Here is a 15,668-nt window from a genome sequence, read left to right as displayed (position 1 = left end):
TTGAAGTCTGAATGCCTTGATTTTATTGCAAAGCCAATTCATTGTTGATGCTGAATGACATATGACTCCATGAGCCCAATGGATGCTTATTAATTTAGATTTTACTAGCCTCATTTCTATTTGTTTTATAAAGAGTTAGCCATCTCAATTATAATCACAAACCTTAAATCCTTTGAGAGAGCCCTCTCAGGCTAAGGAGGCTAAGCCTTAGCTAAAATATTGGTCTGAAACAGTTACTTGAAGTCTTCCTGGTTTGCAGCCTTCCAGGGCTTGATTTTGAGATAACATTTTGGTGCGTCTGCCAGGAGCCTGAAGATTATTTATTCCCGAAAACAAGATACTAAACTTTTGAAGGTAGCAGGAGCTCATAAGAATATTCGAGGCTACATTCTACCTTGGTGACTCCATACAATTTCAAAGTTTAAAAGGTGGCTTCAAGAGGGAGATATACACGGAGCAATCCTGACCCAGATCCACCTACTCCTGTGGACAATCGAAACACCATTTCAAGGAGCAAACAAAGATTTATTGAAACACCAGGTACTCCATCTTTTTCAAAATCTTTGCTCTCTGAATTTTCAAGAAGTCCTGAGGATAAAATTGTTGATGATAAAATTCATGAGGTGTTGTTGAGGTCTGAAAACGAAGAAGAACTTATTGGAATTATTTTAGATTTACAAAAAAGAGGTATTGATACTTCATCCTTAGTGTCACAAAAAGATAAGGAGGAATTTTGGGAGGTTGTTACTTCAGAATTACTGTTAGAAGAGGAAGATTTAAACAAACTCAAAGAGCTTGACCCTTTTGAAGTCTTACTCAAGTCTAAAATTGGTCTACCCCTTCCAAATTGGAGTACCTTTGTCAGTGGTTTGCAAAGTCCAAATAGTCCTTTTCGTACCAGCACTTTATCCTCTGCTTCTGCTAGTCCTAGTAGTTCTCAGACACTAGGAAATCCACCTCATACCAGTTCTAGTTCCACTGTCCCTACAGTACCTGTTATCACTGCTCCTCCATTCATTATGGTTGTACCTACTAGGTATGCTCCACTAGCCCTCCCTGCTATTTTACATGATCTTCCCAGCAAATACGCTGCTAGAATTCCCACATGGGGTGGAGATGAAGACATTACAGCAGAAGAACATGTAGACAGATTCAATGATTTTGCTGACAGGGAGGAAGTTGATGATGAGGATGTGAAGCTAAGATTGTTTGCTCAAACTTTCATTGGAGAGGTTAGAAAATGGTTTAAAGCTCTTAGAGCTGGAAGCATTCATAGTTGGGCAGAGTTTGAAGATAGTTTCCTAAGGAAATGGGGAAATAGAACTAACCCTGTCCAAGCTCTTACTGAATACAACAATCTTAGGAGAGCTCCTGATGAAACTATTCAAAACTTCTCCAACAGATTTAATAAAATATACAATTCCATCCCAGCTCATTTGAAACATCCTGGGGCTTTGGCACAACTGAGATATGCTGAAGCATTTGATTTTGATTTCTCCCTGTTACTTAGAGAAAGGGATTATGCTACTCTTGCTGATATGCAAAATGATGAAATTAAAGTGGAAGCAAACATGATTGCTGCTAAGAAATCGAAGATGGCGAAAGCCAAACTAAAAGAAGAAGAGAAACCTCCTACATCAACTTTAGAAGATAATTTTGAAACGATGATGAAGACCATGGAAAAACTGATGGATCGGTTCGCTCTTGGGAATACCTCTGCTTCCCCAGCACAACAGGAGCCTCAATTTAGGAATCCTCAGTACAGAAGGCCTCAGAATCAACAAAGGCCAAGAGAGAACAGAAATCAACAGCTAGATCCTCCAGTAAGACCTCCTTTCCAACAAAATTTGGTGGATGAAGAAGATGAATCTAAAATTCCTATGGAGTCCATCCATTGTCTTGATGAAGAAGTGTCAGGGATTTTCTTGACCAAAGAAGAACACGATGATTCCAGTATGACCAAACCTGGAGAAGAGCCTTCAGACTATTTAAAGGGCTATCAGCATGCTATTTTTGAGATGCAAAAGCAATACAATCTCAGGAATAGAAACGTGCCTATTACAGCAAGCAAAGCACAACCCAAGGAGGATGCTTCAAAGGTTGAAGATAAGAAAGACAGCTCAAAAGTCGTTGAAGGTAAGAATGATTCTCCACCTGACAAAAAGGATATTCAAGCTCCATCACCTGCTAAAGAAATTGAAAAGACTGTTTCTGTTTTTAACCTTGAGAATTAGATTGCAAAAATCAAGATATTAGTCCCCTTTAGAAAAATCCTCAAGGTAGACAAATACAGAAATAAGATTGTTGAAATGCTTAATTCACAACCAGGAGTAGCTGATATCCTAAATGTACAAGAAGATAATCCTATTATTTGCTTAGGTCCAAGACTTGAAGATGAACAGAATGAAGAGTTCCCTCCTTTCTACATAAGCATTAGTATTCACGACATGACTTTACATAATGCTATGTTCAATTCAGGGGCATCTCATAATATTATGCCCAAGGTGATCATGGAAAGACTGGGATTAGAGGTAACTAGACCATATAAGGATTTATTTTCCTTTGATTCAAAAAGAGTTCAATGCATTGGTTTGATTAAAGATGTTGTTGTGGGTCTTACACAAATTCCAGCAAAAACAATTGTCATGGACATTGTTGTGGCTATTGGCATTATGATGCATGTGTTGTACTTGATGGCAAACAACTCATAGAAGAACAACTCACTTATATATATCTAGATGAATCTATGGAAGAGATATCAGATGACAATTCTCAGTATGACAAGTCCAAAGGGGGAGATTGTTGGCATTATGAGACAAGTGTTGTCCTTGATGGCAAATCACACAAATGATAAATTATAGTGCAGCAAATTTATTTGATAAATTATAGTGCAACAAAGTTTCCTTCATGTAGAGAAAAGTTCACACACTTTTATGCAGAGAAAAGTTTATTCCATGTAGAGAAAAGTTCACGCACTTTTATGCATAGAAAAGTTTATTCCATGTAGAGAAAAGTTCACGCACTTTTATGCAGAGAAAAGTTTTTTCCATGTAGAGAAACGTTCACGCACTTTTATGCAGAGAAAAGTTTATTTCATGTAGAGAAAATTTCACGCATTTTTATGCAGAGAAGAGTTTATTTCATGTAGAGAAATGTTCACGCACTTTTATGCAGAAAAAGTTTATTTCATGTAGAGAAAAGTTTACACACTTTCATGCAGAGAAAAGTTCCCTTCATGCAAGAGAAAAGTTCACGCACTTTCATGGTTGGTTCATGGTATTAGTCCGACAGATTTTGATCCTATGGTTTTGGCCCGTGGTATTGCATCCAAAAGTGTTGATCTCACGCACTTTCATGGTTGGTTCATGGTATTAGTCCGACAGTTTTTGATCCTATGGTTTTGGTCCGTGGTATTGCATCCAAAAGTGTTGATCTCATGCACTTTCATGGTTGGTTCATGGTATTAGTCCAACAGTTTTTTGATCCTATGGTTTTGGACCGTGGTATTGAGAAACGACTAAGGCAATAAAAGAGGAAGGAGATCATTTGGCAAAGCATCATCTGAATCATTGAATATCTAGATCTGGAATACTGTGATTGGGTTATGGTGCATATCTGGATATGAGCTAAAGAGGGATCTCATCGGTTGATGGATAACAAGATCTAAGGATAGATCGGGACCAAATGGTTTGAAATGAACTATCTCTATATAGTTGATTATGCTTATTCTAGATCTGTACACTGACGCTTGTAATGATCTGAACTCGGTATAACTTAAGTTTGAAATTGCTGCAAGTCATGATTGAATATTTATAGATCTGTACGCGGGCTGGCTTTGGTGAAAGCACGTATGTACGTAGGTTTGGTTCATTGTAGTAGCATATACCATTTGAGCTATGATGTTTAATGTTACAGGTGGTTCAGGTTGTTGATGTGTTCTGATGACTGTTTAATGGTGTCAGTATTCTACATATTCAGTTTGATTGATTGTGTTGATGGATGAGATCTAGTAATGGATCTAATGGACTAGATCGGGTTGCTAACACTCATATTATCCTTGTATATGTATTGATCTGGTGATTGGGTGATTCAGAAGATTGATTGATTATGTGCTTCAATGATATTTATGGGTCCAGTATGAAAATTGGATGAAACGTGGCCTTTCAAATTATGTGTTGTGCTTCAGGTGTATCCAGTCTGAAAATGTATGAAACGTGGTACCCGGAGGAGAGAAGATTGTAGGCCGGCGCCTACGTACTAGTATCTTAGCTAGTACAAGAGCTACGGGGGTCGTAGCTCCCTTCCAGTAGCAGTTGAAAACTTTGGAGCATTGTAGCAGGTAGCAGCGTGCGTACTAGTAAATGGATCGGCTAGTACAAGAACTATGGGGGTTGTAGCTCTCTGCAGGTAGAAGCCTGCGTAATGGTATAGGACTGCACCAGTACAGAAATATTGTAAAAGGATTTTCTTATTAAGAAGAAGATTGAGATGACTTGCAGCAAGTGGTTTTCTCCCACATTGGGTTTCCACCTTATATCATGGTGTTCATGTGTGTGGCTTATGTGTGATGATTTGTTCTATTTTACTGCACCTGTTTACTGTTAATATGGTTGATAATGTTCTAATGCACTCATTAAGGATCAACTAACTGAATCATAAGAAGTTGTGGAAGTAGCATATATGAATCTGAATATGGAAATGAAAAAGTTTTATTGATGTGATAATACTGATTCACGCCCCCCCCCCTCAGTATTATTTCCAACAATTGGTATCAGAGCAGGTCCTTTGGTAGAAGCTTGATCGCTTGAAGGAGATCCATGGAACAATGAGAAAGAAGCTTAAGAAGAAAGCTCACAAGAAGAAGAAGACATCTCAGAAGAACTATGACAGTGGGAGAATCGATTGGGGATTAGGTATAAGAAGCTCTTCAAATTCAAATTCAGATTCGGAATCATTTCAGAATGAAGATGAACTATCAGGTATGAATTTGCTATCCTCTGATGTTCCAGCTATCTATCCATTTGGAAAAGATGGAAGTGATAACGAAACAACTGAATGTGCTCTTATGGGTGAGGAAGAAGGATATCAAATAGAAGCAGAATTTAATAGGCTGACAAACAAAATTAGTGAACAAGAAAGACTTCTGAACATAAAGAGTGGTGCCCTCAAAGAAGCTGTTACTAGACAAAAGGCTCAACGAGAGTTATTCAAGGGGAAATATCAAAAGTTGCAGGTTGAAGCAACATCTCTAAGAAATGAAGTCAATGAAAAGAACACAACCATCAAGAAACTCAGAGATAGATCCAGTTACTATGAAAGTCTTGAAGCCACGATCCGCTCTCTAAAGGAAGATCTTGAAGAATCAAAGAAGCAGAATAAAGATCTAGTCCAAGATATTGAAAAATAGGGAAACAAAGTTATCAGCTTAAAATCTCAGCTAGAATGTGCCTTCAGAATTCGTCAAATGCAACAGGATCTGAATGAAGAACAAGAAAAGGAGATTCTCAAGCTAAAGCATCAGTTGGAAGAAGAAAGGAAAGCTGAAGAAGACATGAAGAAGCAATATCTAGAAAGAGAAGAACAACTTCAGGTTGAGGTAAATATCTTGAAAAGTAAATTAGAAGAAAAGGATAAGCTCTTACGTTTTCAAGATAGTACTAAAGTCTTGGATGATATTCTTAATAGTCAAAGATCTCCTGCTATCAAAACTGGTCTTGGCTTTCATGAATCTGTTGAAGGTGAATCTAGTTCACAAGGTGAGGCAAGGAACTCTAAAGAGAAATCTAAAATGGTCAACAAGGATATAAGAGAGATGAAAGGTCAATCTCATCATCAACCAAGGAAAGAAATTCTTCAAAGAAAATATTTTACTCCTCCTATGAATAATGTTGAATGTTATGTATGTCATAACCTTGGACATGTTGCAGCCAGATGTAGAAGAAGAAGGGTTCAAGATCATCAAACAAACAGATCATCTCAGTTAAGGTACTTTAATGGATATTGCTTTGCTTGCAATATGTTTGGTCACAAAGCTACTGATTGCTACAAAAGGAATATGAAACATGTAAGATATTATGCATGTAACAAGCTTGGACATATAGCAAAGGAATGCAGGAACAAAGCACGGACATCACACCAAAAGGAGAAAACATCATCACACTTGAAGATATGGAAGAAAAAGGAAGTTCAGTCAGAAAGTGGTGGCACAACACATTATACAAACATAACAGAGGGAGCCGAAAGTGTAAAACTTCAATCTCCTACGCAAGCTTCATAAAGGGAAGTTGCATATATACGCGAATTTGTTACTGCACAGTCGCGTATATGATTGTTTGAAGAAAGGCAGTAGGGACAGATTCAAGAAAAGGATCAGTTTTGCTCTAATTGATAATGGTTTCATTTTGCTAATGATGTGTGGATATGATGGTTAGAAGTATTTTGGTTCTAACTTGATATTGCTGATGTCTTGATACTTCTTATTAATATGCATGATCAGGTCTGATAGATGGCACAGGTTTAGGGGGAGCATATGCTCTTAATGCTTTGTTGGCATTATGGTTAATAGTCCTTGGTGATGATGCTTATATGGATAAATGATTCATCTTGCTATGATATGGTTATGAGTTGTTCAGATGATTCTTGGGGTTACATAGTTTATATTTAGATCAGATTTGTGGTTGATTCTCTAATAGTGCTTACATGGTGATCTTCATAAGGATAAGGAGAAGTACATAGCTTGAATTCACATCTTCTTTACTTGATGATGAGTCACTCATATGTTGTTGTCGTCATATGCATAAAGATCATATATTACAGTTATGATGCAGGATTCCTATTGTTGTTGGCACATATATGGATGAGGATTGTTGGCTGGATACATGGATGATTATTCAATGTTGCATTGTTGGAGACATGATGATGATGAGTTCTTACCTATATGATGATAGATACTATGGAGCAGATCATACAGTGTCGTTGCTGATGTTTATCATGATCTTATTTAGGTGTTTGGTCTCTATATAAATGTCATTTATATCATTCGATGTAAAGGTCATATCAAGACTCATGATGTAATAGTGTGTCTCTATCTTTTGTAGTCATTTGATGAGATCTCTTCCGGTCATGTAATGGCCTATGTTGGTTTCCCCACTATGCCTGGGATGAATGATGTTATTCTCTTATGTTATCTGTAAAATTTTGGTATATCACCATTGTGATGGGAGATAGATGTATGCATGAGTCTTTGGTGATAGGAAGGTCATTTATGATGTATAGATTCATGTACTTCTTGTAGAACATCTTTTTGCAGACCTTGCTTAACATTCAGGGGGAGCATGAACAAGCATATTTCAGCAGAGCAGAGATTTCAGCATGTTCTCAGAAAAAGCATGGACAGATTGGTGCACCATGGCATATACAAAGGGGGAGCTCATTCAGAGATTTCAACAGGTACTCAAGGGGAGTATGAACAATGGAATGCCTTTCTAGGAAAGAGAATATCTTGGTTTTCCATTTGCCCTTGATGTCAAAGGGGGAGAGTGATTTGGTATTGTTGCCATCAAGTCCAAAGGGGGGATTGTTGGCATTATGATGCATGTGTTGTACTTGATGGCAAACAACTCATATAAGATCAACTCACTTATATATATCTAGATGAATCTACGGAAGAGATATCAGATCACAATTCTCAGCATGACAAGTCCAAAGGGGGAGATTGTTGGCATTATGAGACAAGTGTTGTCCTTGATGGCAAATCACACAAATGATAAATTATAGTGCAGCAAATTTATTTGATAAATTATAGTGCAACAAAGTTTCCTTCATGTAGAGAAAAGTTCACGCACTTTTATGCAGAGAAAAGTTTATTCCATGTAGAGAAAAGTTCACGCACTTTTATGCAGAGAAAAGTTTATTCCATGTAGAGAAAAGTTCACGCACTTTTATGCAGAGAAAAGTTTATTTCATGTAGAGAAAAGTTCACGCACTTTTATGCAGAGAAGAGTTTATTTCATGTAGAGAAATGTTCACGCACTTTTATGCAGAAAAAGTTTATTTCATGTAGAGAAAAGTTTACGCACTTTCATGCAGAGAAAAGTTCCCTTCATGCAAGAGAAAATTTCACGCACTTTCATGGTTGGTTCATGGTATTAGTCCGATGGTTTTTGATCCTATGGTTGTGGCTCGTGGTATTGCATCCAAAAGTGTTGATCTCACGCACTTTCATGGTTGGTTCATGGTATTAGTCCGACAGTTTTTGATCCTATGGTTCTGGTCCGTGGTATTGCATCCAAAAGTGTTGATCTCACGCACTTTCATGGTTGGTTCATGGTATTAGTCCAATAGTTTTTTGATCCTATGGTTTTGGACCGTGGTATTGAGAAAGGACTAAGGCTATAAAAGAGGAAGGAGATCATTTGGCAAAGCATCATTTGAATCATTGAATATCTAGATCTGGAATATTGTGATTGGGTTATGGTGCAGATCTGGATCTGAGCTAAAGAGGGATCTCATCGGTTGATGGAGAACAAGATCTAAGGATAGATCGGGATCAAATGGTTTGAAATGAACTATCTCTATATAGTTGATTATGCTTATTCTAGATCTGTACACTGACGCTTGTAATGATCTGAACTCGGTATAACTTAAGTTTGAAATTGCTGCAATTCATGATTGAATATTTATAGATCTGTATGCGGGTTGGCTTTGGTGAAAGCACGTATGTACGCAGGTTTGGTTCATTGTAGTAGCATATACCATTTGAGCTATGATGTTTAATGTTACAGGTGGTTCAGGTTGTTGATGTGTTCTGATGACTGTTTAATGGTGTCAGTATTCTACATATTCAGTTTGATTGATTGTGTTGATGGATGAGATCTAGTAATGGATCTAATGGACTAGATCGGGTTGCTAACACTCATATTATCCTTGTATATGTATTGATCTGGTGATTGGGTGATTCAGAAGATTGACTGATTATGTGCTTCAATGATATTTATGGGTCCAGTATGAAAATTGGATGAAACATGGCCTTTCATATTATGTGTTGTGCTTCCGGTGTATCCAGTCTGAAAATGTATGAAACGTGGTACCCAGAGGAGAGAAGATTGTAGGCCGGTGCCTACGTACTAGTCTCTTAGCTAGTACAAGAGCTACGGGGGTGGTAGCTCCCTTCCAGTAGCAGTTGAAAACTTTGGAGCATTGTAGCAGGTAGCATCCTGCGTACTAGTAAATGGATCGGCTAGTACAAGAACTATGGGGGTTGTAGCTCTCTGTAGGTAGAAGCCTGCGTACTGGTATAAGACTGCACCAGTACAGAAATATTGTAAAAGGATTTTCTTATTAAGAAGAAGATTGAGATGACTTGCAGCAAGTGGTTTTCTCCCACATTGGGTTTCCACCTTATATCATGGTGTTCATGTGTGTGGCTTATGTGTGATGATTTGTTCTATTTTACTGCACCTGTTTGCTGTTAATATGGTTGATAATGTTCTAATGCACTCATTAAGGATCAACTAACTGAATCATAAGAAGTTGTGGAAGTAGCATATATGAATCTGAATATGGAAATGAAAAAGTTTTATTGATGTGATAATACTGATTCACCCCCCCCCCCCCCCCCCCTCTCAGTATTATTTCCAACAGTGGCTGACATTCCACCCAAGTTTGGGATGCTTCTTTCAAGATCGTGGGTAGCAAAAATCAAGGGCACAATGCAAATGGACCTTACCTATGCTACTATCCCTGTTTTTGGTGAGCAAAGAAGATTGTATAGGGAGACCAGAATGGCTTATATGGTAAGCAGCAAGGATAAACCTCAAAACTTTCCCATTTATTCATGTGACACTAGTCTTGGATCAGCCATCCTTTTCAATGAGTCAGCTGAAGAGGAATCAGAGGATATGTTTTCAAAAAATCAGTGCCAAGGAGATCAACAAAAATATGAAAATGAGACAGCAGGTTGGTGGTCATTATATTTTGATGGATCAGCAAGAAGAGAGGGGGCAGGAGCTAGAATTTGGATCACAAGTCCTCATAAAGAGAGTAAGTTTCTCTCCTACAAGTTGAATTTTTATTGCACTAACAATATGGCTAAGTATGAATCTCTGATTTTCGGATTAGAAGCTTTATTAAAATTGAAATCTAGAAATATTGTTGTTTGTGGAGATTCTGAATTGGTAATAAAACAAGTGGAAGGTGCCTATCAAACTAAGGATGTAAGAATGAGGGCATATAGAAACTTAGTGTTGGATATGTTGGAAAAGTTTCAGGCTCATACTTTCAGTATCAAAACCAGAGACCAAAACTCTATTGCAGACTCTCTTGCTGTTTCAGCCAGCCTTTTTATTATTCCTACACACTCTTCTGAAAAATATGAGGTGGAAGTCTGTCACAGACCAGTTATACCAGATAACATCATTAATTGGTAGGTCTTTGAGGATGATCAGCAAGTGAGGAATTTCATTGAGTTAAAAGAAGAATTTCAGAGCACTCAAATGGATCAGCAAAATATGTTTGTGGAATCAAAGGAAAAGCCTGAAGTATTACAATTAAAAAACAATTTGATCCCAAAAGGTCTCATTCCCCTTGAGAAATTATTTGATCAAAACGATGTATTCAAAGCACCAAAATTACAAGCTGATGAAGAGGAGGTGGAAAGCTGCAATTTAGGAGACTCACTGGTGCCTAAGATGGTCAAAATTTCAAAATTCCTTTCAGCTGATATGAAGACTAAATATGTTGAGATGATGAAAAGGTTCATTGATGTCTTTGCATGGAGCTATGCTGACTTGAAACAATATGACTCCTCAATTATATAGCATACCATTCCTATCAAGGAGAATGAAAGGCCTTTCAAGAAAAAGTTAAGAAGAATTAATCCTCTTCTTATGCCTTTGATTGAAAAAGAAGTGAAAAAACTATTTGATGCTAAGATTATTGTTCCAATCAGATTCTCAAATTGGCTTGCTAATTTGGTCCCAGTTAGAAAAAAGAATGGAGAGATCAGGATTTGTATAGACTTCAGAAACCTGAATAAAGCTTCACTGAAAGATAATTATCCTCTTCCCAAAATGGATTTGATTCTGCAAAACATTGTTGGTTCACAAAGGATGTCTATGCTTGATGGTTTCTCAGGGTACAATCAGATTCTTGTTCATCCAGATGATCAAGAGAAAACAGCCTTCACAACGCCATGGGGAACATTCATGTACGCCAAGATGCCTTTTGGTCTCATGAATGCAGGAGCCACCTTCCAGAGAGCAATGGATATTGCTTTTGCTGAAGAAAAGGACAAGTCAGTGGTGGTTTATCTTGATGACATCACAATTTTTTCAAAGAAAGAAGAAGATCATTTGAAGCACCTTGAAAGAGTTCTGCTGAAGTGTAGAAGGTTTGGTATTTCTCTTAATCCAACCAAAAGTATTTTTGCTTTAACCTCTGGCAAACTTCTTGGTCATATTATTTCTGAAGAAGGGATTAGGATTGATCCTAATAGAGTTAGTGCAATTCAAAAGCTAGATTTTCCAAGAAGTAGGAAAGAGATTCAATCTTTCCTTGGAAAAGTTAACTTTGTTAGAAGATTCATTCCTAACTTTGCTGAAGTTGTCAAGAGTATAACAAAGATGTTAAAAAAAGGAGTGGATTTCAAGTGGACAGCTGAAGCAAAGAAATCATTTGAGGAGATCAAGAAGGCACTCACACAAGCACCAGTACTTATCAACCCAGATTTTACCAAGGAATTCCTTATTTTTACATTTGCTTCTGAGGACACGATTGTTGGAGTTCTGCTGCAAAAGGGAAGTCAAGGTACTGAACAACCTATTTCTTTCTTTAGCAAGACATTAGCCAATGCTGAACTGAAATATAACATCCTAGAGAAGCAAGCTTATGCCTTGGTGAAAGCAATAAAAGATTTCAGAATTTATGTTTTGCATTCTCACATTGTTGCCTACGTTCCAAATGCTGTTATAAAGGATATTTTAACACAGGCTGATCCAGATGGAAAAAGGGGCAAATGGATAGCAAAATCGTTAGAGTATGACATTGAGATTAAACCCACAAAGTTGGTAAAGGGTCAAGGCTTAGCCAAGCTGCTAACACAATCAAATTTGGATTGTCTGGGTATTAAATTGCGTACAGAGATCTCAGAAATTTCTGAAAATGAAGAGGAATTGGTCCAAATAAATGAAAAATTCTTGCTGTCAGAGTGGTACAAAGATGTAGCATTTGTTTTGCAGCATAATAAAGCTCTTTCTAATCTTTCAAAATCCAAATCTCGGTTTGTCAAGCTAAAATCCTTAAAATAATTTGTGTATGACCAAAATTTGTTTTGGAAAGATGTAGGAGGGATATTGTTAAATTTCCTCATTGAAGAAGAAGCTGATAAAGTAATTGATGAATTCCACAAGGGAGATTGTGGAGGACATCACTATTGGAAAGCTACTGCAAACAAGATCTTGAGGGCTGGCTATTTTTGGCCAACTATGTTCAGAGATATCTATAAAAAGATCGCTACATGTCATGAATGTCAGGTGTTTGAAGGAAAGAGGAAGCTTGTGCCACTGCCTTTGGTTCCTATATATGTTGAAGCGCCCTTTCAGCAATGGGGATTAGATTTCATAGGGGAAATCCATCCTCCTTCATCAGGTCAGCATCGCTGGATTCTCACAGCCACTGATTACTTTACCAAATGGATAGAAGCGGTCCCAACAAGGCAAGCAAATGATTCAGTGATTATTTCCTTCTTAGAAAATAATATATTATCAAGATTTGGTTGTCCAATGAAGATTATAACTGACAATGCTCAAGCCTTTAAGTCCAAGAAGATGATTAATTTTTTCCATCAGTATCACATTTCTCTTGGGCATTCCACTGCTTATTATCCGCAAGGAAATGGCCTTGCTGAATCATCAAACAAAAGTCTTGTAAGAATCATCAAGAAGCTGCTGCAGGAAAATAAGAAAGCTTGGCATTTGAAATTAAAATATGCTTTGTGGGCTGACCGGATTTGTACAAAGAGATCCATTGGGACATCGCCATATGAGTTAGTATACGGTGTTGAAGCCATATTCCCAACATCCCTTGGAGTGCCCGTGATGAAGCTGATTCAAGGATTAGAGGAGGAACCGAATGCTATACAAAGAAGAATCAATCAGCTGATAGCCTTGCAGGAGAAAAGAAATGAGGTGTTTGACAGTCATCAACAAAGTTAGAATAGAATCAAGAGAACATTTGATAATTGGTTCAAGAATTTCAAATTTGACATGAATCCATGCAAAGAATTTCTAAATCAGGAGTTCATTAACTCAGATTTGAGCAAGTCTGTTGCTAGAAGTTATGTTAAATAATCATATGCCTAATTGCTTACTTGTATACACAAGTATCTGACCTATGAAGGGAGATATAACAAAGTGTATTCATACCATTTTAAACTACTGTTGTATTTCACAGGCAAGACATCTATTGATCTACCTTTTTATTTATTCCGCAGTTGAAGTAAAATGTGTGACAAGGTGCAACTAAGGAAAGAAGCCTGTGAGACTTCACTTTTCCACCATGGCTTGGTTAAGTTAATGGTTCTGCATGAACTCCAGAGGGTAGGTAGATACTGGGATACATTCATATTCATGTCCGGTTTCAAAAGCAAGACCGGTCTCAGCCCTCAAGCGGCAAAAGAACCTTCAACAACAACCAGTCCTCAAACAGAAACAAGAGCCAAGAGGGTTTCAAATTTAAAAGCAAGGAAACAAGTTGAAGAGTCTACCAAGCCACTGACTATTCAGGATACACCCCAGCAGTCAATTAAAGATAAAACTCAGGTCAAAGAAACCACACATGAATCAAGCACAAGTGGAGGAGTTCAAAGAAGAAGAACTAGGAGCCAGGTGGCCAAAGAAAAAGGTAAGTCAGTGAGTGTTGAAGAAAGCCCTGTTTCAAAGGGAGACTTAAATGATTTATTGCAAGCAATTAACATTGAAGAGTCCCACTAGTTCAAGCTGATTTGATGCAGTCAGGAAAAGAGAAGGCTAAGAGGGTCAAGGCCTCAAAGAAACTCAAGTTTGATGATCGAGTTGATCAATTTGTTTTTAAACCTAGGAGACCCATAACAAGGAAGTTCAAACAAGTACAGGACGTACCACTAAGAGCTGATGAAACAGGGGAGGTGACATGACCACATGAAAGAAAGGATAAAGGATAAACAGTTGCCACTCAAGAAGAAGGTGGTGCGGCAGACTTGAAAAGGAGATTGGAATCTGCCAACTTTGAGATCGCTAGATTGAAGAAAGCTGCTAGGGAATTTGCAATTAAGGAGGCTTATTTCAACCAAATGCAAGCTCGGTGGGAGGACCAAACTTTTCAAATTCCTCAAGTGGTTGACTTTAGTGTTCAATTCAAAAGCTGGACTACTCTTGTAATAAAAGAAGCTCAATTTATCAGAAAAGTCAATAAAAACCTCAGGTCTGGGATCAAAGTAATGAAGAAACAAATTGAAGACTTAAAGATACAATTGAACCAACAAAAAGAATCTCCATAAAGAAATCTCACTTCAAGTAAGGATATGTCTCAAAGTTTTGATAGTTTTGCTTGGTATAATCTTTTCAAACATTCCCATTTAGTTTTGAAAGGTCTTGAAACAGTTGAAAGAATGTTTAACAGCAAAGTTCTCAAATAGCGAAGTTTTGGGTTGAAACTGTGATTTTTGAAACAACTCAGCAGTTTCATAGCGTGCTACGAAACTGCTGAACGTGATGACTAGAGCTCAACAGTTTCGTAGCGCACTACGAAACTGCTAAAGCTAAATAATCCAATATCAATCAACCGGTTTTGAAACATAAGCGGGAAATTTGAAAGGGGAATATATACAAGGCATCATCTGAAGCTTCAACAATCAACCAGGTCAAGACAGGTCTAGAAAATATGGATTCGAATCCAACTTTAAATTTTTGTCATAAAGTGAGCACATTTACCACCGTTCAAGGTATTTCAAAGCAGCTTGAAAGAGTTTTTTATTTTACACATAAAGGAAGTGGATAGCACATCAAAGACGTGGCCATCTGTGACATTTTGGATAATCAAAGATAAAGCACATGCTTCTTTGGATTCGAAAATTGTAAGGAAAACTAAAGATCGATGAGCAAGGGTAGTTTCCTATGTTTCAGGACAATGGAGAAGATGTGGCATTGAAGACCAGCATGGAGTTTTCAACATTCATCACAGCCAAACTAAAAAGGAACCAGATGTCGAAGAACGAGAACCATTGTAACCAAGGCTATTATTAGCATAACATGGTGTTAGAATCCTACTTGATTTAGACCTCTAGAAAGTCTAGTTGAAGTTTGTTACATTAAATAGATAGTTAAAAGTTAAACAGGTGTCATTAGAAGTAGTTTTCAAGTTCCCTTAATGTTTAAGGAGGAACTCTATATATAGAAGAATGGGAAATGTAATAGGGGTTGGAAGTTTATGTAAAAAAGCTCTGTTGCCAAGCTTATGTAAAGACTCTGTTTATTTGGTAATACAGTAAATGGCTTCTGCTGCTCAAAAATCATAGTGACTTCAATGTATGAATTCCTCTTGTTTTCTTTCATGTTGTATACAGTATTATGAGTATTTGATTACTTAGAAATCACTTGCAGAGTTCTAATTTCCTTCATATGCTCAAATACTGT

This window comes from Pinus tabuliformis, chromosome X (genome assembly GCF_031772625.1).
Source record: "Pinus tabuliformis cultivar Carrire ecotype Pingquan chromosome X, CPIR1, whole genome shotgun sequence".
Classification (NCBI taxonomy): Eukaryota; Viridiplantae; Streptophyta; class Pinopsida; order Pinales; family Pinaceae; genus Pinus; species Pinus tabuliformis.
The sequence above is the reverse complement of the archived record's forward strand: the minus strand, read 5'-3'. Positions refer to the sequence as shown.